General features: G+C 38.4%; 28 non-coding genes across 28 annotated transcripts; all 28 read left to right on the forward strand.

Moving 5' to 3' along the window:
* Nucleotides 1-1,516: 1,516 nt before the first annotated feature.
* Nucleotides 1,517-1,627, forward strand: trnal-caa (transfer RNA leucine (anticodon CAA)). The gene is made up of 2 exons: nucleotides 1,517-1,554; nucleotides 1,582-1,627. It is a non-coding gene; the product is annotated as a tRNA-Leu (tRNA).
* A 331-nt stretch (nucleotides 1,628-1,958) lies between these two features.
* trnal-caa (transfer RNA leucine (anticodon CAA)) lies at nucleotides 1,959-2,069 on the forward strand. The gene is made up of 2 exons: nucleotides 1,959-1,996; nucleotides 2,024-2,069. It is a non-coding gene; the product is annotated as a tRNA-Leu (tRNA).
* An 803-nt stretch (nucleotides 2,070-2,872) lies between these two features.
* trnal-caa (transfer RNA leucine (anticodon CAA)) lies at nucleotides 2,873-2,983 on the forward strand. Its single transcript has 2 exons — nucleotides 2,873-2,910; nucleotides 2,938-2,983. It is a non-coding gene; the product is annotated as a tRNA-Leu (tRNA).
* A 787-nt stretch (nucleotides 2,984-3,770) lies between these two features.
* On the forward strand, nucleotides 3,771-3,881 carry trnal-caa (transfer RNA leucine (anticodon CAA)). Its single transcript has 2 exons — nucleotides 3,771-3,808; nucleotides 3,836-3,881. It is a non-coding gene; the product is annotated as a tRNA-Leu (tRNA).
* Nucleotides 3,882-4,668: 787 nt separating this feature from the next.
* Nucleotides 4,669-4,779, forward strand: trnal-caa (transfer RNA leucine (anticodon CAA)). The gene is made up of 2 exons: nucleotides 4,669-4,706; nucleotides 4,734-4,779. It is a non-coding gene; the product is annotated as a tRNA-Leu (tRNA).
* Nucleotides 4,780-5,126: 347 nt separating this feature from the next.
* trnal-caa (transfer RNA leucine (anticodon CAA)) lies at nucleotides 5,127-5,237 on the forward strand. The gene is made up of 2 exons: nucleotides 5,127-5,164; nucleotides 5,192-5,237. It is a non-coding gene; the product is annotated as a tRNA-Leu (tRNA).
* A 331-nt stretch (nucleotides 5,238-5,568) lies between these two features.
* trnal-caa (transfer RNA leucine (anticodon CAA)) lies at nucleotides 5,569-5,679 on the forward strand. Its single transcript has 2 exons — nucleotides 5,569-5,606; nucleotides 5,634-5,679. It is a non-coding gene; the product is annotated as a tRNA-Leu (tRNA).
* Nucleotides 5,680-6,466: 787 nt separating this feature from the next.
* On the forward strand, nucleotides 6,467-6,577 carry trnal-uaa (transfer RNA leucine (anticodon UAA)). The gene is made up of 2 exons: nucleotides 6,467-6,504; nucleotides 6,532-6,577. It is a non-coding gene; the product is annotated as a tRNA-Leu (tRNA).
* Nucleotides 6,578-6,922: 345 nt separating this feature from the next.
* Nucleotides 6,923-7,033, forward strand: trnal-caa (transfer RNA leucine (anticodon CAA)). The gene is made up of 2 exons: nucleotides 6,923-6,960; nucleotides 6,988-7,033. It is a non-coding gene; the product is annotated as a tRNA-Leu (tRNA).
* A 331-nt stretch (nucleotides 7,034-7,364) lies between these two features.
* trnal-caa (transfer RNA leucine (anticodon CAA)) lies at nucleotides 7,365-7,475 on the forward strand. Its single transcript has 2 exons — nucleotides 7,365-7,402; nucleotides 7,430-7,475. It is a non-coding gene; the product is annotated as a tRNA-Leu (tRNA).
* Nucleotides 7,476-8,262: 787 nt separating this feature from the next.
* Nucleotides 8,263-8,373, forward strand: trnal-caa (transfer RNA leucine (anticodon CAA)). The gene is made up of 2 exons: nucleotides 8,263-8,300; nucleotides 8,328-8,373. It is a non-coding gene; the product is annotated as a tRNA-Leu (tRNA).
* A 347-nt stretch (nucleotides 8,374-8,720) lies between these two features.
* On the forward strand, nucleotides 8,721-8,831 carry trnal-caa (transfer RNA leucine (anticodon CAA)). Its single transcript has 2 exons — nucleotides 8,721-8,758; nucleotides 8,786-8,831. It is a non-coding gene; the product is annotated as a tRNA-Leu (tRNA).
* Nucleotides 8,832-9,610: 779 nt separating this feature from the next.
* On the forward strand, nucleotides 9,611-9,719 carry trnal-caa (transfer RNA leucine (anticodon CAA)). The gene is made up of 2 exons: nucleotides 9,611-9,646; nucleotides 9,674-9,719. It is a non-coding gene; the product is annotated as a tRNA-Leu (tRNA).
* Nucleotides 9,720-10,066: 347 nt separating this feature from the next.
* Nucleotides 10,067-10,177, forward strand: trnal-caa (transfer RNA leucine (anticodon CAA)). Its single transcript has 2 exons — nucleotides 10,067-10,104; nucleotides 10,132-10,177. It is a non-coding gene; the product is annotated as a tRNA-Leu (tRNA).
* A 1,699-nt stretch (nucleotides 10,178-11,876) lies between these two features.
* trnal-caa (transfer RNA leucine (anticodon CAA)) lies at nucleotides 11,877-11,985 on the forward strand. Its single transcript has 2 exons — nucleotides 11,877-11,912; nucleotides 11,940-11,985. It is a non-coding gene; the product is annotated as a tRNA-Leu (tRNA).
* A 347-nt stretch (nucleotides 11,986-12,332) lies between these two features.
* On the forward strand, nucleotides 12,333-12,443 carry trnal-caa (transfer RNA leucine (anticodon CAA)). Its single transcript has 2 exons — nucleotides 12,333-12,370; nucleotides 12,398-12,443. It is a non-coding gene; the product is annotated as a tRNA-Leu (tRNA).
* A 1,243-nt stretch (nucleotides 12,444-13,686) lies between these two features.
* Nucleotides 13,687-13,797, forward strand: trnal-uaa (transfer RNA leucine (anticodon UAA)). Its single transcript has 2 exons — nucleotides 13,687-13,724; nucleotides 13,752-13,797. It is a non-coding gene; the product is annotated as a tRNA-Leu (tRNA).
* A 345-nt stretch (nucleotides 13,798-14,142) lies between these two features.
* trnal-caa (transfer RNA leucine (anticodon CAA)) lies at nucleotides 14,143-14,253 on the forward strand. The gene is made up of 2 exons: nucleotides 14,143-14,180; nucleotides 14,208-14,253. It is a non-coding gene; the product is annotated as a tRNA-Leu (tRNA).
* A 331-nt stretch (nucleotides 14,254-14,584) lies between these two features.
* trnal-caa (transfer RNA leucine (anticodon CAA)) lies at nucleotides 14,585-14,695 on the forward strand. Its single transcript has 2 exons — nucleotides 14,585-14,622; nucleotides 14,650-14,695. It is a non-coding gene; the product is annotated as a tRNA-Leu (tRNA).
* Nucleotides 14,696-15,482: 787 nt separating this feature from the next.
* On the forward strand, nucleotides 15,483-15,593 carry trnal-caa (transfer RNA leucine (anticodon CAA)). Its single transcript has 2 exons — nucleotides 15,483-15,520; nucleotides 15,548-15,593. It is a non-coding gene; the product is annotated as a tRNA-Leu (tRNA).
* Nucleotides 15,594-15,903: 310 nt separating this feature from the next.
* On the forward strand, nucleotides 15,904-16,014 carry trnal-caa (transfer RNA leucine (anticodon CAA)). Its single transcript has 2 exons — nucleotides 15,904-15,941; nucleotides 15,969-16,014. It is a non-coding gene; the product is annotated as a tRNA-Leu (tRNA).
* A 787-nt stretch (nucleotides 16,015-16,801) lies between these two features.
* Nucleotides 16,802-16,912, forward strand: trnal-caa (transfer RNA leucine (anticodon CAA)). Its single transcript has 2 exons — nucleotides 16,802-16,839; nucleotides 16,867-16,912. It is a non-coding gene; the product is annotated as a tRNA-Leu (tRNA).
* A 331-nt stretch (nucleotides 16,913-17,243) lies between these two features.
* trnal-caa (transfer RNA leucine (anticodon CAA)) lies at nucleotides 17,244-17,354 on the forward strand. The gene is made up of 2 exons: nucleotides 17,244-17,281; nucleotides 17,309-17,354. It is a non-coding gene; the product is annotated as a tRNA-Leu (tRNA).
* A 787-nt stretch (nucleotides 17,355-18,141) lies between these two features.
* Nucleotides 18,142-18,252, forward strand: trnal-caa (transfer RNA leucine (anticodon CAA)). Its single transcript has 2 exons — nucleotides 18,142-18,179; nucleotides 18,207-18,252. It is a non-coding gene; the product is annotated as a tRNA-Leu (tRNA).
* Nucleotides 18,253-18,294: 42 nt separating this feature from the next.
* On the forward strand, nucleotides 18,295-18,405 carry trnal-caa (transfer RNA leucine (anticodon CAA)). The gene is made up of 2 exons: nucleotides 18,295-18,332; nucleotides 18,360-18,405. It is a non-coding gene; the product is annotated as a tRNA-Leu (tRNA).
* A 331-nt stretch (nucleotides 18,406-18,736) lies between these two features.
* On the forward strand, nucleotides 18,737-18,847 carry trnal-caa (transfer RNA leucine (anticodon CAA)). The gene is made up of 2 exons: nucleotides 18,737-18,774; nucleotides 18,802-18,847. It is a non-coding gene; the product is annotated as a tRNA-Leu (tRNA).
* A 787-nt stretch (nucleotides 18,848-19,634) lies between these two features.
* Nucleotides 19,635-19,745, forward strand: trnal-caa (transfer RNA leucine (anticodon CAA)). Its single transcript has 2 exons — nucleotides 19,635-19,672; nucleotides 19,700-19,745. It is a non-coding gene; the product is annotated as a tRNA-Leu (tRNA).
* A 310-nt stretch (nucleotides 19,746-20,055) lies between these two features.
* On the forward strand, nucleotides 20,056-20,166 carry trnal-caa (transfer RNA leucine (anticodon CAA)). The gene is made up of 2 exons: nucleotides 20,056-20,093; nucleotides 20,121-20,166. It is a non-coding gene; the product is annotated as a tRNA-Leu (tRNA).
* The last annotated feature ends 613 nt before the right edge of the window (nucleotides 20,167-20,779 follow it).

Consider the following 20,779-nt stretch of genomic DNA (forward strand, 5'->3'; position numbering starts at 1 on the left):
CACACCTGACATTAAACGGAGCAAACTGGGAGAAGTTCTTGAGGATGGATGACATTAAATTAATAATTGAAGTGGAGAAGTACACTGAGTTGTATGATCCTCAGCACATATGAGACAATAATACACATGTTGTACGCTGTTGCAGTTAATGTTGGAGCAACAAGTAAGTATATGCTTGCAAAAAATTATTAAATGCCGTTTTTACTGTAGGCTGATAATCGAAAAAGTATGGGATAGTATAAGCGCGGCTCGGCGCTTCCGCGGCGCTTCCGCGTCAGGTGTGAACCTGGTGTTATTCTCTTTGGGTTAAGCACATACAGACTTCACATTATGATTGACGACATGACAGCTCCCCAATAGTGAAGCCACAGGGTCATGATTGCAAACTGGTGGCTGGCTGCAATATAGGTCAAAAACCTTGCCTCCTCCATGTAAGTGAATGGGACATGAACTGAACTATGAAGTCAAAGTTCATGTTATATACATTTTTCTTAAAGATGTTCCAAGTATTCATTTTCACAGTGAGTTAGTGATTGATGCTATAAAAACCTATCATATGGTGAAACCTGATTGACAGATGAGACTGACTCACGATTGGACGAGGGTGTGTATCGACAAGACCTCAAACCCATGGCATGTGAGCATACCCTTTCATATAGTCATGTGATTGTTAATATAAAGAAAGCTTTAAAAGTATTCTACAGACGATATGCACTTTAATTGCAGGGACACGAACAAGTCTACATCAACAAGGTCTTATAAAGGGGATTGGTAAATAAAGTCAACAGTTTTCATTCCAACTCTTGTCTCCAGCAAACCTTCAGGTAGAGAGGAACAACGAGGCAGTAAAACCACATACATCCAGTGGATGAAACCTACAGACTGTAGACACTCAGAAATGGAAAATGACTTCTCACGTGTCCTCAAGAGAAATACAGCAAACATTTATAGTGCAGAGGCAGGTTTAGAGACCAAATTGAACAAGAATGAAACCATTTCAACTGAACATTGTAAGAAAATAAAAAAACTTGATGTAGTCAATTGATAAAATGTTCGTTTTCCAGTATTTCAATGTCAGGTTGGCCAAGCGTTCTAAGGCGCCAGACTCAATGACTGAATCCCTCCTGGTCAAAGGGATGTCTGGTCTCCGAATGGAGGCGTGGGTTCAAATCCCACTTCTGACATGTGTCTTTGTGAGGTGGGTTTACATTTGAACACTGTTTACATGAAACAAATAAAATATTTTTTTTATATTTTGACTGAATATTCAATGGTGAAGACTATGTGACTAACAGAAGAAGCTTAGTATCCTCTTTGGGAGGTTTGGGGTCAACAGGGGCCAATTTCATGTTTGTAAACCGACTTAGTTGCTTAATTTTCAGGAAGATCGGTTCTTTCATGAAAATTCATTAAATGTGGTGAATGTGAAATCTTGATAATCTTTGTATGACCCAAGTCAGGTATGAAATATGATCTCTCGCTGTGTGAAATTCTATACGGTATGGGAATTAACAATGTCAGGATGGCCGAGTGGTCTAAGGCGCCAGACTCAAGGACTGACTCCTTCCTTGTCAAAGGGATTTCTGGTCTCCGAATGGAGGCGTGGGTTCAAATCCCACTTCTGACATGTGATATACCTCAAGGTGTCTTTGTGAGGTGGGTTTACATTTGAAAACTGTTTACATGAAACAAATAAAATATTTTTTTTATATTTTGACTGAATATTCAATGGTGAAGACTATGTGACTAACAGAAGAAGCTTAGTATCTTATTTGCGAGGTTTGGGGTCAACAGGGGCCAGTTTTATGTTTGTAAACCAACTTAGTCACTTCATTTTCAGGAAGATCTGTTCTTTTATGTAAATTCCTTGAGTATGTTGAATGTGACATTTTTATAATCTATGTATGAGACATGGCGGGTATGAAATGTGAATTTGTTAAGGAAATTATAATAAACACGTCAGGATGGCCGAGTGGTCTAAGGCGCCATACTCAAGGACTGACTCCTTCCTTGTCAAAGGGATTTCTGGTCTCCGAATGGAGGCGTGGGTTCAAATCCCACTTCTGACATGTGATATACCTCAAGGTGTCTTTGTTAGGTAGGTTTACATTGGAACACTGGTTACATGAAACAAATAAAATATTTTTTTTATATTTTGACTGAATATTCAATGGTGAAGACTATGTGACTAACAGAAGAAGCTTAGTATCCTCTTTGGGAGGTTTGGGGTCAACAGGGGCCAATTTCATGTTTGTAAACCGACTTAGTTGCTTAATTTTCAGGAAGATCTGTTCTTTCATGAAAATTCATTAAATGTGGTGAATGTGAAATCTTGACAATCTTTGAATGACCCAAGTCAGGTATGAAATATGATCTCTCGCTGTGTGAATTTCTATACGGTATAGGAATTACCAATGTCAGGATGGCTGAGGCCTAAGGCGCCAGACTCAAGGACTGACTCCTTCCCTGTCAAAGGGATTTCTGGTCTCCGAATGGAGGCGTGGGTTCAAATCCCACTTCTGACATGTGATATACCTCAAGGTGTCTTTGTGAGGTGGGTTTACATTTGAACACTGTTTACATGAAACAAATAAAATATTTTTTTTATATTTTGACTGAATATTCAATGGTGAAGACTATGTGACTAACAGAAGAAGCTTAGTATCCTCTTTGGGAGGTTTGGGGTCAACAGGGGCCAATTTCATGTTTGTAAACCGACTTAGTTGCTTAATTTTCAGGAAGATCGGTTCTTTCATGAAAATTCATTAAATGTGGTGAATGTGAAATCTTGATAATCTTTGTATGACCCAAGTCAGGTATGAAATATGATCTCTCGCTGTGTGAAATTCTATACGGTATGGGAATTAACAATGTCAGGATGGCCGAGTGGTCTAAGGCGCTAGACTCAAGGACTGACTCCTTCCTTGTCAAAGGGATTTCTGGTCTCCGAATGGAGGCGTGGGTTCAAATCCCACTTCTGACATGTGTTTTACCTCCAAGTGTCTTTGTGAGGTGGGTTTACATTTGAACACTGGTTACATGAAACAAATAAAATAAAAAATGTACATTTTGATTGAAAATTCAATGGTGAAGACTATGTGACTAACAGAAGAAGCTTAGTATCCTCTTTGGGAGGTTTGTGGTCAACAGGGGCCAATTTCATGTTTGTAAACCGACTTAGTCGCTTAATTTTCAGGAAGATCTGTTCTTTCATGAAAATTCATTAAATGTGGTGAATGTGAAATCTTGACAATCTTTGTATGACCCAAGTCAGGTATGAAATATGATCTCTCGCTGTGTGAATTTCTATACGGTATAGGAATTACCAATGTCAGGATGGCTGAGGCCTAAGGCGCCAGACTCAAGGACTGACTCCTTCCTTGTCAAAGGGATTTCTGGTCTCCGAATGGAGGCGTGGGTTCAAATCCCACTTCTGACATGTGATATACCTCAAGGTGTCTTTGTGAGGTGGGTTTACATTTGAAAACTGTTTACATGAAACAAATAAAATATTTTTTTTATATTTTGACTGAATATTCAATGGTGAAGACTATGTGACTAACAGAAGAAGCTTAGTATCTTATTTGCGAGGTTTGGGGTCAACAGGGGCCAGTTTTATGTTTGTAAACCAACTTAGTCACTTCATTTTCAGGAAGATCTGTTCTTTTATGTAAATTCCTTGAGTATGTTGAATGTGACATTTTTATAATCTATGTATGAGACATGGCGGGTATGAAATGTGAATTTGTTAAGGAAATTATAATAAACACGTCAGGATGGCCGAGTGGTCTAAGGCACCAGACTCAAGGACTGACTCCTTCCTTGTCAAAGGGATTTCTGGTCTCCGAATGGAGGCGTGGGTTCAAATCCCACTTCTGACATGTGATATACCTCAAGGTGTCTTTGTGAGGTAGGTTTACATTTGAACACTGGTTACATGAAACTAATGAAATATTTTTTTTATATTTTGACTGAATATTCAATGGTGAAGACTATGTGACTAACAGAAGAAGCTTAGTATCCTCTTTGGGAGGTTTGGGGTCAACAGGGGCCAATTTCATGTTTGTAAACCGACTTAGTTGCTTAATTTTCAGGAAGATCTGTTCTTTCATGAAAATTCATTAAATGTGGTGAATGTGAAATCTTGACAATCTTTGTATGACCCAAGTCAGGTATGAAATATGATCTCTCGCTGTGTGAATTTCTATACGGTATAGGAATTACCAATGTCAGGATGGCTGAGGCCTAAGGCGCCAGACTCAAGGACTGACTCCTTCCCTGTCAAAGGGATTTCTGGTCTCCGAATGGAGGCGTGGGTTCAAATCCCACTTCTGACATGTGATATACCTCAAGGTGTCTTTGTGAGGTGGGTTTACATTTGAACACTGGTTACATGAAACAAATAAAATATTTTTTTTATATTTTGACTGAATATTCAATGGTGAAGACTATGTGACTAACAGAAGAAGCTTAGTATCTTTTTTGGGAGGTTTGGGGTCAACAGGGGCCAGTTTTATGTTTGTAAACCAACTTAGTCACTTCATTTTCAGGAAGATCTGTTCTTTTATGTAAATTCCTTGAGTATGTTGAATGTGACATTTTTATAATCTATGTATGAGACATGGCGGGTATGAAATGTGAATTTGTTAAGGAAATTATAATAAACACGTCAGGATGGCCGAGTGGTCTAAGGCGCTAGACTCAAGGACTGACTCCTTCCTTGTCAAAGGGATTTCTGGTCTCCGAATGGAGGCGTGGGTTCAAATCCCACTTCTGACATGTGTTTTACCTCCAAGTGTCTTTGTGAGGTGGGTTTACATTTGAACACTGGTTACATGAAACAAATAAAATAAAAAATGTACATTTTGATTGAAAATTCAATGGTGAAGACTATGTGACTAACAGAAGAAGCTTAGTATCCTCTTTGGGAGGTTTGGGGTCAACAGGGGCCAATTTCATGTTTGTAAACCGACTTAGTTGCTTAATTTTCAGGAAGATCTGTTCTTTCATTAAAATTCATTAAATGTGGTGAATGTGAAATCTTGATAATCTTTGTATGACCCAAGTCAGGTATGAAATATGATCTCTCGCTGTGTGAATTTCTATACGGTATAGGATTTAACAATGTCAGGATGGCCGAGCGGTCTAAGGCGCCAGACTCAAGGACTGACTCCTTCCTCGTCAAAGGGATTTCTGGTCTCTGAATGGAGGCGTGGGTTCAAATTCCACTTTTGACATGTGTTTTACCTCCAAGTGTCTTTGTGAGGTGGGTTTACATTTGAACACTGGTTACATGAAACAAATAAAATATTTTTTTTATATTTTGACTGAATATTCAATGGTGAAGACTATGTGACTAACAGAAGAAGCTTAGTATCTATTTTGGGAGGTTTGGGGTCAACAGGGGCCAGTTTTATGTTTCTAAACCAACTTAGTCACTTCATTTTCAGGAAGATCTGTTCTTTTATGTAAATTCCTTGAATATGTTGAATGTGACATTTTTATAATCTATGTATGAGACATGGCGGGTATGAAATGTGAATTTGTTAAGGAAATTATAATAAACACGTCAGGATGGCCGAGTGGTCTAAGGCGCCAGACTCAAGGACTGACTCCTTCCTTGTCAAAGGGATTTCTGTTCTCCGAATGGAGGCGTGGGTTCAAATCCCACTTCTGACATGTGATATACCTCAAGGTGTCTTTGTGAGGTAGGTTTACATTTGAACACTGGTTACATGAAACAAATGAAATATTTTTTTTATATTTTGACTGAATATTCAATGGTGAAGACTATGTGACTAACAGAAGAAGCTTAGTATCCTCTTTGGGAGGTTTGGGGTGAACAGGGGCCAATTTCATGTTTGTAAACCGACTTAGTTGCTTAATTTTCAGGAAGATCTGTTCTTTCATGAAAATTCATTAAATGTGGTGAATGTGAAATCTTGACAATCTTTGTATGACCCAAGTCAGGTATGAAATATGATCTCTCGCTGTGTGAATTTCTATACGGTATAGGAATTACCAATGTCAGGATGGCTGAGGCCTAAGGCGCCAGACTCAAGGACTGACTCCTTCCTCGTCAAAGGGATTTCTGGTCTCTGAATGGAGGCGTGGGTTCAAATTCCACTTTTGACATGTGTTTTACCTCCAAGTGTCTTTGTGAGGTGGGTTTACATTTGAACACTGGTTACATGAAACAAATAAAATATTTTTTTTATATTTTGACTGAATATTCAATGGTGAAGACTATGTGACTAACAGAAGAAGCTTAGTATCTATTTTGGGAGGTTTGGGGTCAACAGGGGCCAGTTTTATGTTTCTAAACCAACTTAGTCACTTCATTTTCAGGAAGATCTGTTCTTTTATGTAAATTCCTTGAATATGTTGAATGTGACATTTTTATAATCTATGTATGAGACATGGCGGGTATGAAATGTGAATTTGTTAAGGAAATTATAATAAACACGTCAGGATGGCCGAGTGGTCTAAGGCGCCAGACTTAAGGACTGACTCCTTCCTTGTCAAAGGGATTTCTGGTCTCCGAATGGAGGCGTGGGTTCAAATCCCACTTCTGACATGTGATATACCTCAAGGTGTCTTTGTTAGGTAGGTTTACATTTGAACACTGGTTACATGAAACAAATAAAATATTTTTTTTATATTTTGACTGAATATTCAATGGTGAAGACTATGTGACTAACAGAAGAAGCTTAGTATCCTCTTTGGGAGGTTTGGGGTCAACAGGGGCCAATTTCATGTTTGTAAACCGACTTAGTTGCTTAATTTTCAGGAAGATCTGTTCTTTCATGAAAATTCATTAAATGTGGTGAATGTGAAATCTTGACAATCTTTGTATGACCCAAGTCAGGTATGAAATATGATCTCTCTGTGTAAATTTCTATACGGTATAGGAATTAAAAATGTCAGGATGGCCGAGCGGTCTAAGGCGCCAGACTCAAGGACTGACTCCTTCCTTGTCAAAGGGATTTCTGGTCTCCGAATGGAGGCGTGGGTTCAAATCCCACTTCTGACATGTGATATACCTCAAGGTGTCTTTGTGAGGTGGGTTTACATTTGAACACTGGTTACATGAAACAAATAAAATATTTTTTTTATATTTTGACTGAATATTCAACGGTGAAGACTATGTGACTAACAGAAGAAGCTTAGTATCTTTTTTGGGAGGTTTGGGGTCAACAGGGGCCAATTTCATCTTTGTAAACCGACTTAGTTGCTTAATTTACAGGAAGATCTGTTCTTTCATTAAAATTCCTTGAATGTGTTGAATGTGACATTTTTATAATCTATGTATGAGACATGGCGGGTATGAAATGTAAATTTGTTAAGGAAATTATAATAAACAAGTCAGGATGGCCGAGTGGTCTAAGGCGCTAGACTCAAGGACTGTCTCCTTCCTTGTCAAAGGGATTTCTGGTCTCCGAATGGAGGCGTGGGTTCAAATCCCACTTCTGCCATGTGATATACCTCAAGGTGTCTTTGTGAGGTGGGATTACATTTGAAAACTGGTTACATGAAACAAATAAAACATTTTTTTTATATTTTGACTGAATATTCAATGGTGAAGACTATGTGACTAACAGAAGAAGCTTAGTATCCTCTTTGGGAGGTTTGGGGTCAACAGGGGCCAATTTCATGTTTGTAAACCGACTTAGTTGCTTAATTTTCAGGAAGATCTGTTCTTTCATTAAAATTCATTAAATGTGGTGAATGTGAAATCTTGATAATCTTTGTATGACCCAAGTCAGGTATGAAATATGATCTCTCGCTGTGTGAATTTCTATACGGTATAGGAATTACCAATGTCAGGATGGCTGAGGCCTAAGGCGCCAGACTCAAGGACTGACTCCTTCCTTGTCAAAGGGATTTCTGGTCTCCGAATGGAGACGTGGGTTCAAATCCCACTTCTGACATGTGATATACCTCAAGGTGTCTTTGTGAGGTGGGTTTTCATTTGAACACTGGTTACATGAAACAAATAAAATATTTTTTTTATATTTTGACTGAATATTCAATGGTGAAGACTATGTGACTAACAGAAGAAGCTTAGTATCTTTTTTGGGAGGTTTGGGGTCAACAGGGGCCAGTTTTATGTTTGAAAACCAACTTAGTCACTTCATTTTCAGGAAGATCTGTTCTTTTATGTAAATTCCTTGAATATGTTGAATGTGACATTTTTATAATCTATGTATGAGACATGGCGGGTATGAAATGTGAATTTGTTAAGGAAATTATAATAAACATGTCAGGATGGCCGAGCGGTCTAAGGCGCCAGACTCAAGGACTGACTCCTTCCTCGTCAAAGGGATTTCTGGTCTCCAAATGGAGGCGTGGGTTCAAATCCCACTTCTGACATGTGTTTTACCTCCAAGTGTCTTTGTGAGGTGGGTTTACATTTGAACACTGGTTACATGAAACAAATAAAATAAAAAATGTACATTTTGATTGAAAATTCAATGGTGAAGACTATGTGACTAACAGAAGAAGCTTAGTATCTTTTTTGGGAGGTTTGGGGTCAACAGGGGCCAATTTCATGTTTGTAAACCGACTTAGTTGCTTAATTTTTAGGAAGATCTGTTCTTTCATGAAAATTCATTAAATGTGGTGAATGTGAAATCTTGACAATCTTTGTATGACCCAAGTCAGGTATGAAATATGATCTCTCGCTGTGTGAATTTCTATACGGTATAGGAATTAACAATGTCAGGATGGCCGAGCGGTCTAAGGCGCCAGACTCAAGGACTGACTCCTTCCTTGTCAAAGGGATTTCTGGTCTCCGAATGGAGGCGTGGGTTCAAATCCCACTTCTGACATGTGATATACCTCAAGGTGTCTTTGTGAGGTGGGTTTACATTTGAACACTGGTTACATGAAACAAATAAAATATTTTTTTTATATTTTGACTGAATATTCAATGGTGAAGACTATGTGACTAACAGAAGAAGCTTAGTATCTTTTTTGGGAGGTTTGGGGTCAACAGGGGCCAGTTTTATGTTTGTAAACCAACTTCATTTTCAGGAAGATCTGTTCTTTTATGTAAATTCCTTGAATGTGTTGAATGTGACATTTTTATAATCTATGTATGAGACATGGCGGGTATGAAATGTGAATTTGTTAAGGAAATTATAATAAACACGTCAGGATGGCCGAGTGGTCTAAGGCGCCAGACTTAAGGACTGACTCCTTCCTTGTCAAAGGGATTTCTGGTCTCCGAATGGAGGCGGTTTCAAATCCCACTTCTGACATGTGATATACCTCAAGGTGTCTTTGTTAGGTAGGTTTACATTTGAACACTGGTTACATGAAACAAATAAAATATTTTTTTTATATTTTGACTGAATATTCAATGGTGAAGACTATGTGACTAACAGAAGAAGCTTAGTATCCTCTTTGGGAGGTTTGGGGTCAACAGGGGCCAATTTCATGTTTGTAAACCGACTTAGTTGCTTAATTTTCAGGAAGATCTGTTCTTTCATGAAAATTCATTAAATGTGGTGAATGTGAAATCTTGACAATCTTTGTATGACCCAAGTCAGGTATGAAATATGATCTCTCGCTGTGTGAATTTCTATACGGTATAGGAATTACCAATGTCAGGATGGCTGAGGCCTAAGGCGCCAGACTCAAGGACTGACTCCTTCCCTGTCAAAGGGATTTCTGGTCTCCGAAAGGAGGCGTGGGTTCAAATCCCACTTCTGACATGTGATATACCTCAAGGTGTCTTTGTGAGGTAGGTTTACATTTGAACACTGGTTACATGAAACAAATAAAATATTTTTTTTATATTTTGACTGAATATTCAATGGTGAAGACTATGTGACTAACAGAAGAAGCTTAGTATCCTCTTTGGGAGGTTTGGGGTCAACAGGGACCAATTTCATGTTTGTAAACCGACTTAGTTGCTTAATTTTCAGGAAGATCTGTTCTTGCATGAAAATTCATTAAATGTGGTGAATGTGAAATCTTGAAAATCTTTGTATGACCCAAGTCAGGTATGAAATATGATCTCTCGCTGTGTGAATTTCTATACGGTATAGGAATTAACAATGTCAGGATGGCCGAGCGGTCTAAGGCCCCAGATTCAAGGACTGACTCCTTCCTTGTCATAGGGATTTCTGGTCTCCGAATGGAGGCGTGGGTTCAAATCCCACTTCTGACATGTGTTTTACCTCCAAGTGTCTTTGTGAGGTGGGTTTACATTTGAACACTGGTTACATGAAACAAATAAAATAAATAATGTACATTTTGATTGAAAATTCAATGGTGAAGACTATGTGACTAACAGAAGAAGCTTAGTATCCTCTTTGGGAGGTTTGGGGTGAACAGGGGCCAATTTCATGTTTGTAAACCGACTTAGTTGCTTAATTTTCAGGAAGATCTGTTCTTTCATGAAAATTCGTTAAATGTGGTGAATGTGAAATCTTGACAATCTTTGTATGACCCAAGTCAGGTATGAAATATGATCTCTCGCTGTGTGAATTTCTATACGGTATAGGAATTACCAATGTCAGGATGGCTGAGGCCTAAGGCGCCAGACTCAAGGACTGACTCCTTCCCTGTCAAAGGGATTTCTGGTCTCCGAATGGAGGCGTGGGTTCAAATCCCACTTCTGACATGTGATATACCTCAAGGTGTCTTTGTGAGGTGGGTTTACATTTGAACACTGGTTACATGAAACAAATAAAATATTTTTTTTATATTTTGACTGAATATTCAATGGTGAAGACTATGTGACTAACAGAAGAAGCTTAGTATCCTCTTTGGGAGGTTTGGGGTGAACAGGGGCCAATTTCATGTTTGTAAACCGACTTAGTTGCTTAATTTTCAGGAAGATCTGTTCTTTCATGAAAATTCATTAAATGTGGTGAATGTGAAATCTTGACAATCTTTGTATGACCCAAGTCAGGTATGAAATATGATCTCTCGCTGTGTGAATTTCTATACGGTATAGGAATTACCAATGTCAGGATGGCTGAGGCCTAAGGCGCCAGACTCAAGGACTGACTCCTTCCTCGTCAAAGGGATTTCTGGTCTCTGAATGGAGGCGTGGGTTCAAATTCCACTTTTGACATGTGTTTTACCTCCAAGTGTCTTTGTGAGGTGGGTTTACATTTGAACACTGGTTACATGAAACAAATAAAATATTTTTTTTATATTTTGACTGAATATTCAATGGTGAAGACTATGTGACTAACAGAAGAAGCTTAGTATCTATTTTGGGAGGTTTGGGGTCAACAGGGGCCAGTTTTATGTTTCTAAACCAACTTAGTCACTTCATTTTCAGGAAGATCTGTTCTTTTATGTAAATTCCTTGAATATGTTGAATGTGACATTTTTATAATCTATGTATGAGACATGGCGGGTATGAAATGTGAATTTGTTAAGGAAATTATAATAAACACGTCAGGATGGCCGAGTGGTCTAAGGCGCCAGACTTAAGGACTGACTCCTTCCTTGTCAAAGGGATTTCTGGTCTCCGAATGGAGGCGGTTTCAAATCCCACTTCTGACATGTGATATACCTCAAGGTGTCTTTGTTAGGTAGGTTAACATTTGAACACTGGTTACATGAAACAAATAAAATATTTTTTTTATATTTTGACTGAATATTCAATGGTGAAGACTATGTGACTAACAGAAGAAGCTTAGTATCCTCTTTGGGAGGTTTGGGGTCAACAGGGGCCAATTTCATGTTTGTAAACCGACTTAGTTGCTTAATTTTCAGGAAGATCTGTTCTTTCATGAAAATTCATTAAATGTGGTGAATGTGAAATCTTGACAATCTTTGTATGACCCAAGTCAGGTATGAAATATGATCTCTCGCTGTGTGAATTTCTATACGGTATAGGAATTACCAATGTCAGGATGGCTGAGGCCTAAGGCGCCAGACTCAAGGACTGACTCCTTCCCTGTCAAAGGGATTTCTGGTCTCCGAAAGGAGGCGTGGGTTCAAATCCCACTTCTGACATGTGATATACCTCAAGGTGTCTTTGTGAGGTAGGTTTACATTTGAACACTGGTTACATGAAACAAATAAAATATTTTTTTTATATTTTGACTGAATATTCAATGGTGAAGACTATGTGACTAACAGAAGAAGCTTAGTATCCTCTTTGGGAGGTTTGGGGTCAACAGGGACCAATTTCATGTTTGTAAACCGACTTAGTTGCTTAATTTTCAGGAAGATCTGTTCTTGCATGAAAATTCATTAAATGTGGTGAATGTGAAATCTTGAAAATCTTTGTATGACCCAAGTCAGGTATGAAATATGATCTCTCGCTGTGTGAATTTCTATACGGTATAGGAATTAACAATGTCAGGATGGCCGAGCGGTCTAAGGCCCCAGATTCAAGGACTGACTCCTTCCTTGTCATAGGGATTTCTGGTCTCCGAATGGAGGCGTGGGTTCAAATCCCACTTCTGACATGTGTTTTACCTCCAAGTGTCTTTGTGAGGTGGGTTTACATTTGAACACTGGTTACATGAAACAAATAAAATAAATAATGTACATTTTGATTGAAAATTCAATGGTGAAGACTATGTGACTAACAGAAGAAGCTTAGTATCCTCTTTGGGAGGTTTGGGGTGAACAGGGGCCAATTTCATGTTTGTAAACCGACTTAGTTGCTTAATTTTCAGGAAGATCTGTTCTTTCATGAAAATTCGTTAAATGTGGTGAATGTGAAATCTTGACAATCTTTGTATGACCCAAGTCAGGTATGAAATATGATCTCTCGCTGTGTGAATTTCTATACGGTATAGGAATTACCAATGTCAGGATGGCTGAGGCCTAAGGCGCCAGACTCAAGGACTGACTCCTTCCCTGTCAAAGGGATTTCTGGTCTCCGAATGGAGGCGTGGGTTCAAATCCCACTTCTGACATGTGATATACCTCAAGGTGTCTTTGTGAGGTGGGTTTACATTTGAACACTGGTTACATGAAACAAATAAAATATTTTTTTTATATTTTGACTGAATATTCAATGGTGAAGACTATGTGACTAACAGAAGAAGCTTAGTATCCTCTTTGGGAGGTTTGGGGTGAACAGGGGCCAATTTCATGTTTGTAAACCGACTTAGTTGCTTAATTTTCAGGAAGATCTGTTCTTTCATGAAAATTCATTAAATGTGGTGAATGTGAAATCTTGACAATCTTTGTATGACCCAAGTCAGGTATGAAATATGATCTCTCGCTGTGTGAATTTCTATACGGTATAGGAATTACCAATGTCAGGATGGCTGAGGCCTAAGGCGCCAGACTCAAGGACTGACTCCTTCCTCGTCAAAGGGATTTCTGGTCTCTGAATGGAGGCGTGGGTTCAAATTCCACTTTTGACATGTGTTTTACCTCCAAGTGTCTTTGTGAGGTGGGTTTACATTTGAACACTGGTTACATGAAACAAATAAAATATTTTTTTTATATTTTGACTGAATATTCAATGGTGAAGACTATGTGACTAACAGAAGAAGCTTAGTATCTATTTTGGGAGGTTTGGGGTCAACAGGGGCCAGTTTTATGTTTCTAAACCAACTTAGTCACTTCATTTTCAGGAAGATCTGTTCTTTTATGTAAATTCCTTGAATATGTTGAATGTGACATTTTTATAATCTATGTATGAGACATGGCGGGTATGAAATGTGAATTTGTTAAGGAAATTATAATAAACACGTCAGGATGGCCGAGTGGTCTAAGGCGCCAGACTTAAGGACTGACTCCTTCCTTGTCAAAGGGATTTCTGGTCTCCGAATGGAGGCGTGGGTTCAAATCCCACTTCTGACATGTGATATACCTCAAGGTGTCTTTGTTAGGTAGGTTTACATTTGAACACTGGTTACATGAAACAAATAAAATATTTTTTTTATATTTTGACTGAATATTCAATGGTGAAGACTATGTGACTAACAGAAGAAGCTTAGTATCCTCTTTGGGAGGTTTGGGGTCAACAGGGGCCAATTTCATGTTTGTAAACCGACTTAGTTGCTTAATTTTCAGGAAGATCTGTTCTTTCATGAAAATTCATTAAATGTGGTGAATGTGAAATCTTGACAATCTTTGTATGACCCAAGTCAGGTATGAAATATGATCTCTCTGTGTAAATTTCTATACGGTATAGGAATTAACAATGTCAGGATGGCCGAGCGGTCTAAGGCGCCAGACTCAAGGACTGACTCCTTCCTTGTCAAAGGGATTTCTGGTCTCCGAATGGAGGCGTGGGTTCAAATCCCACTTCTGACATGTGATATACCTCAAGGTGTCTTTGTGAGGTGGGTTTACATTTGAACACTGGTTACATGAAACAAATAAAATATTTTTTTTATATTTTGACTGAATATTCAACGGTGAAGACTATGTGACTAACAGAAGAAGCTTAGTATCTTTTTTGGGAGGTTTGGGGTCAACAGGGGCCAATTTCATCTTTGTAAACCGACTTAGTTGCTTAATTTACAGGAAGATCTGTTCTTTCATTAAAATTCCTTGAATGTGTTGAATGTGACATTTTTATAATCTATGTATGAGACATGGCGGGTATGAAATGTAAATTTGTTAAGGAAATTATAATAAACAAGTCAGGATGGCCGAGTGGTCTAAGGCGCTAGACTCAAGGACTGTCTCCTTCCTTGTCAAAGGGATTTCTGGTCTCCGAATGGAGGCGTGGGTTCAAATCCCACTTCTGCCATGTGATATACCTCAAGGTGTCTTTGTGAGGTGGGATTACATTTGAAAACTGGTTACATGAAACAAATAAAACATTTTTTTTATATTTTGACTGAATATTCAATGGTGAAGACTATGTGACTAACAGAAGAAGCTTAGTATCCTCTTTGGGAGGTTTGGGGTCAACAGGGGCCAATTTCATGTTTGTAAACCGACTTAGTTGCTTAATTTTCAGGAAGATCTGTTCTTTCATTAAAATTCATTAAATGTGGTGAATGTGAAATCTTGATAATCTTTGTATGACCCAAGTCAGGTATGAAATATGATCTCTCGCTGTGTGAATTTCTATACGGTATAGGAATTACCAATGTCAGGATGGCTGAGGCCTAAGGCGCCAGACTCAAGGACTGACTCCTTCCTTGTCAAAGGGATTTCTGGTCTCCGAATGGAGACGTGGGTTCAAATCCCACTTCTGACATGTGATATACCTCAAGGTGTCTTTGTGAGGTGGGTTTTCATTTGAACACTGGTTACATGAAACAAATAAAATATTTTTTTTATATTTTGACTGAATATTCAATGGTGAAGACTATGTGACTAACAGAAGAAGCTTAGTATCTTTTTTGGGAGGTTTGGGGTCAACAGGGGCCAGTTTTATGTTTGAAAACCAACTTAGTCACTTCATTTTCAGGAAGATCTGTTCTTTTATGTAAATTCCTTGAATATGTTGAATGTGACATTTTTATAATCTATGTATGAGACATGGCGGGTATGAAATGTGAATTTGTTAAGGAAATTATAATAAACATGTCAGGATGGCCGAGCGGTCTAAGGCGCCAGACTCAAGGACTGACTCCTTCCTCGTCAAAGGGATTTCTGGTCTCCAAATGGAGGCGTGGGTTCAAATCCCACTTCTGACATATGTTTTACCTCCAAGTGTCTTTGTGAGGTGGGTTTACATTTGAACACTGGTTACATGAAACAAATAAAATAAAAAATGTACATTTTGATTGAAAATTCAATGGTGAAGACTTAGTATCCTCTTTGGGAGGTTTGGGGTCAACAGGGGCCAATTTCATGTTTGTAAACCGACTTAGTTGCTTAATTTACAGGAAGATCTGTTCTTTCATTAAAATTCCTTGAATGTGTTGAATGTGACATTTTTATAATCTATGTATGAGACATGGCGGGTATGAAATGTAAATTTGTTAAGGAAATTATAATAAACAAGTCAGGATGGCCGAGTGGTCTAAGGCGCTAGACTCAAGGACTGTCTCCTTCCTTGTCAAAGGGATTTCTGGTCTCCGAATGGAGGCGTGGGTTCAAATCCCACTTCTGCCATGTGATATACCTCAAGGTGTCTTTGTGAGGTGGGATTACATTTGAAAACTGGTTACATGAAACAAATAAAACATTTTTTTTATATTTTGACTGAATATTCAATGGTGAAGACTATGTGACTAACAGAAGAAGCTTTGTATCCTCTTTGGGAGGTTTGGGGTCAACAGGGGCCAATTTCATGTTTGTAAACCGACTTAGTTGCTTAATTTTCAGGAAGATCTGTTCTTTCATTAAAATTCATTAAATGTGGTGAATGTGAAATCTTGATAATCTTTGTATGACCCAAGTCAGGTATGAAATATGATCTCTCGCTGTGTGAATTTCTATACGGTATAGGAATTACCAATGTCAGGATGGCTGAGGCCTAAGGCGCCAGAATCAAGGACTGACTCCTTCCTTGTCAAAGGGATTTCTGGTCTCCGAATGGAGGCGTGGGTTCAAATCCCACTTCTGACATGTGATATACCTCAAGGTGTCTTTGTGAGGTGGGTTTTCATTTGAACACTGGTTACATGAAACAAATAAAATATTTTTTTTATATTTTGACTGAATATTCAATGGTGAAGACTATGTGACTAACAGAAGAAGCTTAGTATCTTTTTTGGGAGGTTTGGGGTCAACAGGGGCCAGTTTTATGTTTGAAAACCAACTTAGTCACTTCATTTTCAGGAAGATCTGTTCTTTTATGTAAATTCCTTGAATATGTTGAATGTGACATTTTTATAATCTATGTATGAGACATGGCGGGTATGAAATGTGAATTTGTTAAGGAAATTATAATAAACATGTCAGGATGGCCGAGCGGTCTAAGGCGCCAGACTCAAGGACTGACTCCTTCCTCGTCAAAGGGATTTCTGGTCTCCAAATGGAGGCGTGGGTTCAAATCCCACTTCTGACATATGTTTTACCTCCAAGTGTCTTTGTGAGGTGGGTTTACATTTGAACACTGGTTACATGAAACAAATAAAATAAAAAATGTACATTTTGATTGAAAATTCAATGGTGAAGACTATGTGACTAACAGAAGAAGCTTAGTATCCTCTTTGGGAGGTTTGGGGTCAACAGGGGCCAATTTCATGTTTGTAAACCGACTTAGTTGCTTAATTTACAGGAAGATCTGTTCTTTCATTAAAATTCCTTGAATGTGTTGAATGTGACATTTTTATAATCTATGTATGAGACATGGCGGGTATGAAATGTAAATTTGTTAAGGAAATTATAATAAACAAGTCAGGATGGCCGAGTGGTCTAAGGCGCTAGACTCAAGGACTGTCTCCTTCCTTGTCAAAGGGATTTCTGGTCTCCGAATGGAGGCGTGGGTTCAAATCCCACTTCTGCCATGTGATATACCTCAAGGTGTCTTTGTGAGGTGGGATTACATTTGAAAACTGGTTACATGAAACAAATAAAACATTTTTTTTATATTTTGACTGAATATTCAATGGTGAAGACTATGTGACTAACAGAAGAAGCTTTGTATCCTCTTTGGGAGGTTTGGGGTCAACAGGGGCCAATTTCATGTTTGTAAACCGACTTAGTTGCTTAATTTTCAGGAAGATCTGTTCTTTCATTAAAATTCATTAAATGTGGTGAATGTGAAATCTTGATAATCTTTGTATGACCCAAGTCAGGTATGAAATATGATCTCTCGCTGTGTGAATTTCTATACGGTATAGGAATTACCAATGTCAGGATGGCTGAGGCCTAAGGCGCCAGAATCAAGGACTGACTCCTTCCTTGTCAAAGGGATTTCTGGTCTCCGAATGGAGGCGTGGGTTCAAATCCCACTTCTGACATGTGATATACCTCAAGGTGTCTTTGTGAGGTGGGTTTTCATTTGAACACTGGTTACATGAAACAAATAAAATATTTTTTTTATATTTTGACTGAATATTCAATGGTGAAGACTATGTGACTAACAGAAGAAGCTTAGTATCTTTTTTGGGAGGTTTGGGGTCAACAGGGGCCAGTTTTATGTTTGAAAACCAACTTAGTCACTTCATTTTCAGGAAGATCTGTTCTTTTATGTAAATTCCTTGAATATGTTGAATGTGACATTTTTATAATCTATGTATGAGACATGGCGGGTATGAAATGTGAATTTGTTAAGGAAATTATAATAAACATGTCAGGATGGCCGAGCGGTCTAAGGCGCCAGACTCAAGGACTGACTCCTTCCTCGTCAAAGGGATTTCTGGTCTCCAAATGGAGGCGTGGGTTCAAATCCCACTTCTGCCATGTGATATACCTCAAGGTGGAATTAACAATGGAATTAACAATGTCAGGATGGCCGAGCGGTCTAAGGCGCCAGACTCAAGGACTGACTCCTTCCTCATTCTAGGGATTTCTGGTCTCCGAATGGAGGCGTGGGTTCAAATCCCACTTCTGACATGGGTTTTACCTCCAAGTGTCTTTGTGAGGTGGGTTTACATTTGAACACTGGTTACATGAAACAAATAAAATAAAAAATGTACATTTTGATTGAAAATTCAATGGTGAAGACTATGTGACTAACAGAAGAAGCTTAGTATCCTCTTTGGGAGGTTTGGGGTCAACAGGGGCCAATTTCATGTTTGTAAACCGACTTAGTTGCTTAATTTACAGGAAGATCTGTTCTTTCATTAAAATTCCTTGAATGTGTTGAATGTGACATTTTTATAATCTATGTATGAGACATGGCGGGTATGAAATGTAAATTTGTTAAGGAAATTATAATAAACAAGTCAGGATGGCCGAGTGGTCTAAGGCGCTAGACTCAAGGACTGTCTCCTTCCTTGTCAAAGGGATTTCTGGTCTCCGAATGGAGGCGTGGGTTCAAATCCCACTTCTGCCATGTGATATACCTCAAGGTGTCTTTGTGAGGTGGGATTACATTTGAAAACTGGTTACATGAAACAAATAAAACATTTTTTTTATATTTTGACTGAATATTCAATGGTGAAGACTATGTGACTAACAGAAGAAGCTTAGTATCCTCTTTGGGAGGTTTGGGGTCAACAGGGGCCAATTTCATGTTTGTAAACCGACTTAGTTGCTTAATTTTCAGGAAGATCTGTTCTTTCATTAAAATTCATTAAATGTGGTGAATGTGAAATCTTGATAATCTTTGTATGACCCAAGTCAGGTATGAAATATGATCTCTCGCTGTGTGAATTTCTATACGGTATAGGAATTACCAATGTCAGGATGGCTGAGGCCTAAGGCGCCAGACTCAAGGACTGACTCCTTCCTTGTCAAAGGGATTTCTGGTCTCCGAATGGAGGCGTGGGTTCAAATCCCACTTCTGACATGTGATATACCTCAAGGTGTCTTTGTGAGGTGGGTTTTCATTTGAACACTGGTTACATGAAACAAATAAAATATTTTTTTTATATTTTGACTGAATATTCAATGGTGAAGACTATGTGACTAACAGAAGAAGCTTAGTATCTTTTTTGGGAGGTTTGGGGTCAACAGGGGCCAGTTTTATGTTTGAAAACCAACTTAGTCACTTCATTTTCAGGAAGATCTGTTCTTTTATGTAAATTCCTTGAATATGTTGAATGTGACATTTTTATAATCTATGTATGAGACATGGCGGGTATGAAATGTGAATTTGTTAAGGAAATTATAATAAACATGTCAGGATGGCCGAGCGGTCTAAGGCGCCAGACTCAAGGACTGACTCCTTCCTCGTCAAAGGGATTTCTGGTCTCCAAATGGAGGCGTGGGTTCAAATCCCACTTCTGACATATGTTTTACCTCCAAGTGTCTTTGTGAGGTGGGTTTACATTTGAACACTGGTTACATGAAACAAATAAAATAAAAAATGTACATTTTGATTGAAAATTCAATGGTGAAGACTTAGTATCCTCTTTGGGAGGTTTGGGGTCAACAGGGGCCAATTTCATGTTTGTAAACCGACTTAGTTGCTTAATTTACAGGAAGATCTGTTCTTTCATTAAAATTCCTTGAATGTGTTGAATGTGACATTTTTATAATCTATGTATGAGACATGGCGGGTATGAAATGTAAATTTGTTAAGGAAATTATAATAAACAAGTCAGGATGGCCGAGTGGTCTAAGGCGCTAGACTCAAGGACTGTCTCCTTCCTTGTCAAAGGGATTTCTGGTCTCCGAATGGAGGCGTGGGTTCAAATCCCACTTCTGCCATGTGATATACCTCAAGGTGTCTTTGTGAGGTGGGATTACATTTGAAAACTGGTTACATGAAACAAATAAAACATTTTTTTTATATTTTGACTGAATATTCAATGGTGAAGACTATGTGACTAACAGAAGAAGCTTTGTATCCTCTTTGGGAGGTTTGGGGTCAACAGGGGCCAATTTCATGTTTGTAAACCGACTTAGTTGCTTAATTTTCAGGAAGATCTGTTCTTTCATTAAAATTCATTAAATGTGGTGAATGTGAAATCTTGATAATCTTTGTATGACCCAAGTCAGGTATGAAATATGATCTCTCGCTGTGTGAATTTCTATACGGTATAGGAATTACCAATGTCAGGATGGCTGAGGCCTAAGGCGCCAGAATCAAGGACTGACTCCTTCCTTGTCAAAGGGATTTCTGGTCTCCGAATGGAGGCGTGGGTTCAAATCCCACTTCTGACATGTGATATACCTCAAGGTGTCTTTGTGAGGTGGGTTTTCATTTGAACACTGGTTACATGAAACAAATAAAATATTTTTTTTATATTTTGACTGAATATTCAATGGTGAAGACTATGTGACTAACAGAAGAAGCTTAGTATCTTTTTTGGGAGGTTTG

The sequence above is a fragment of the Pleuronectes platessa genome, chromosome 6 (genome assembly GCF_947347685.1).
Source record: "Pleuronectes platessa chromosome 6, fPlePla1.1, whole genome shotgun sequence".
Classification (NCBI taxonomy): Eukaryota; Metazoa; Chordata; class Actinopteri; order Pleuronectiformes; family Pleuronectidae; genus Pleuronectes; species Pleuronectes platessa.